We start from the raw sequence: 3,742 nt of genomic DNA on the forward strand, positions 1-3,742 counted from the left end.
TCACAGCTTGTAAAAAAGTATCAGCAACAGAAAAATATTTTAGGAACTAAATGTCACATCTCATGTGGTCAAAAAAAAAAAAGAGAAAGAAATACATAAATGCAGGTCAAATTTGTTTGAAAAAGGAGAACCAGACAGATATCAGGAGGAATGTCTGCTGTGGCTCAGATTTTCAACATGGGTTGATGGTTTTAAAAGAGGTGTCAGAATAATTTCCCTTTAAAAATTGCACTCATTGTCCATTTTAAGACTGGAATATTTAGGCTCTTTTATAAAGAGCCGCCCTGACACTGAGCTACAGTGAGATCCAGTTAGTAAGTGGCAGAACGCTCACAGGAGAACGAACAGCCAGTTCTTCACTTCACAACCTGGCGCTGGAGCAGACAGATGTGCTGATATGCCATCTATAGCCTCAGGCCTTTTCTGACTTCTAAAGGCTTCCGCTGTCAAAGTGGGGCGCCTGGGAGCGCATGACACAAAAGTTAAATGAAGGTTAAATGGATGCACTTCAAAGTGGGAGATCTCCACAGAAAAATAACGGAGGAAAGGTTAATGTGTGTCTTGTTGAGACACCAGAGCAGCTTGTAGCTTTTGGGCATGACGGTTTGAGGTCCAGTTTGGGTCAGAACGCCTTGGGGCCGCCGTTTATTGGTCTCATTCACACAGTTGCTGTGTGCAGCGTGACAACACGGTTTCACGCTGATGCTTGAAGAGCATTTTATTTCAAGTCAGACTTTCATCTGTGTTCCAGCACATATTCCATATTACTACAGGCAGACAACATCGGCTTTGTACATGCTGGATACCAGGTAACTGGAATCATATACCTCAGATACCTGAAACAAAGACATGGAAATGGCTGCAAAAAGCTTCATTTCTTGAATCTTTCATTGGTTCCAGTGTCCTCAGCTTACAGGAAATGTATGAACTGTTTCTTGTGAAGACTAAATCACTGCACCCGGCCAAGAAATTGCTTGGACAGACACAGGCTAACTGTTTCCAACTGCTGCTCTGTGTAGCCTTACGAAAACATGAGAGTGGTACCAATCTTCTCATCAAACTCGCATCAAGAGAGCAACTTGACATTTAGAAGAAGATTTGTATACATTTCAACATGGATCACATGAAAAATGCTTCAGAAAATAATGGCACTGATATGCCGTAAAAATGATTGGATGTGGCTGGGAACTCTAAAGCAAACCTTTTCAGCCAAATTAAAATGTAACTAGCTCATCATACAAGGAACTACTCCATGAGAAAAGGGGAGACAAGTCTGGCAGAGAGGAGTGAGACCTGATAAATCCTACAAATTACGTATGGTATAGCAAATGGTTTGCTGGAGGTTCTGCTCTTTGAGGGAACGTTAGAAGAATTTGAGCAGCACAGATCAGGAGACCTGATTCTCCCTCAATTAACAAATACTCAGAAAAATCAAACAATACAAGAAGAAAATAAAATAAAATAAAAAATACAAGAAAATATGAGGTTTCCCTCTCTCGACTTTTACAAATGTGACAAGTTACAAGTCAGCCACACACCTGTCAAAGGCCAAAATATGAATTCATGTGTCAAAACAGGCCATATGTCAAAACAAACAATTTTACTGACATTCAATTTTATCCATTCATAAATTATGAAAGACATTAAAACTAATAATCACTAAATACAATCAGTGACTTTTCTATGGTTTTAGATTTGACTGCTGCTTCCATACAGATACGCTTTAGCGGAGAAAGCTGTCCGATCTTCAAAATAAAAGAAACAAAACAGACCTGTTTTCATTTCTGTGCAGCGTGTGTAAAAGAAAAAGAGCAATTGGAAGCAGGTAGAGGTAATAACCAGCTCGGTGCCACATCTATAGAATGGTAACATCTCTACTGGGACACATGCATCCCATCAGTATTTAACCCACTATCACAACATTGTTACTGAAGTGCGCTTGGCCTCTCTGCCAGTGTTACAGCTAATTGCCAGGCAGCCGACCTGAAACCCTGCAGCTTTACAGGGAATAGAGTTTGACACTGTTTTGAAGGTCAACTTCTTCTGCATTCCATCCCCAACAGGTCCCCCCCTGGGGTTCTCGGTCATGCTGAAACGCCTATCACAGGAAACCGGAGAAACTTATTGTTCTCTCCTCTCCTGCTGACCCTTACCGCCCCATTAAAATCTAGCCTGAAACTCTGCCTGAGGGTCTTCAGCCATCATCGGCACGCGTAGCCTCGCCAAAGCATTGCATGCTAATGAGACAGAGGGAAGGGGGGGACTCGGAGTGGTGGTGGGGTTCAGTATTTGCATCTTTGAAATGTGGGTTGTGATTGGTTGCCAGGCAGAATTAATGACAGGCTGGTGCATGATTATTAGTGGGTTTGATGCAGGGATTGAGGAGTTGCGTTTTGAGCCTAATGAGAGCTGCTGGTCCCATCCAGGTGATCTTGTGTGCTGATTGTTAATGGAAATACACACATATTATAATTCATTGTGCTGACTTGCTGAAGGATTATCACCTCCACCTTAATGGTTTGGTTTTCACGAGGTAGTTTACTCGTTTGTCTGTCTATCAGCAGGATACCTGCAGAAAAATCTGCAAGACTTAAAACTAGAGAAAAAAAAAAATTACAGTTTTTGGGAGGATGGAATTAATCTGGTCACACACGATAGCTGGACTGATTGTACTGACATTAGTCCATAGTGTATTGTCTCATTTTTTGCTTGAGCAGACATGTATATATGTTGATCTAACTCTGACCTTTTTTTCCTGTGTGGCCATCAAGACCATCTCTGGGATTTCAAAATCTGAACTTTAAACCTGATCTTAATTAAAACCAACATTCATACTGCAGGCAAAACTGGCCCAAATCAGATTTGTTTTGTTTTTTCATTTGTTTCATTTTGTTTTTGTTTTGGTTTTTGTTTTTTCATGACAGTGTGAACGGCACAAATCATATAGGATCTGATCAATTCTGATTTGGGCCACTTTCATGTGTTCCCAACTTAAATACGAGTCATACTGAATGTGAACAATGAAGGCAAAAAGAAGAAGAAGTGTGATTTTTCTTTGTTTGGACTTGACCTTTTATTCCTGGATTTCCTGTCCTTAGTTCTTTAGTTCTTTGTGTTGCCCTGCCTGCTTCAGCTCCCTTATGTAGGTTTATTAAAGCTTCCCTTGTTCATTTCTACCCCTGGTGTTCAGGTCTTCATTTTGGGTCTTCTCCAAGCAGCACAGGGAGAAACACAAAAACACAGTGAGGAAAATGACACAGGATTCACAGAAAGCACAGACACACGGAGGAGGGAGCACAAATAAATACACTGGGGAGGGAAAACCAACGAGGCACAGGTGAAACTAATCGGAGTGCTACAAAGGGCAGCAAAAAGACAAAGAGAGGAAATCTAATAAGAAAAGTACCAAATAAAACAGAACCTAACTAAACAGAAATTTCAAATCATGACATATGTGTGTGTATATATTTGGAAAAAAGTCATTGCAGCTTAGTGTGCGGTCATCCTCTGCTCAGTTTTGTTTTGAGAAAGGATTGATATTTACTTGTTAAGAGCATATACAGTGCAGCTGAATACAAAGGATATCTGTTCCAACATATATTATATTAGATCAAAAATAATTTATTGATCAAACATGTGGTCAATATTTCTCCTTAAGCATTGTACTCATTTAAAATTAGGCTCCACAGCTTTGATGAAAAACAACAATCCCACCATAAACTTATAAACAGAGTCATGTGGC

The sequence above is a fragment of the Scatophagus argus genome, chromosome 22 (genome assembly GCF_020382885.2).
Source record: "Scatophagus argus isolate fScaArg1 chromosome 22, fScaArg1.pri, whole genome shotgun sequence".
NCBI lineage: Eukaryota > Metazoa > Chordata > Actinopteri > Scatophagidae > Scatophagus > Scatophagus argus.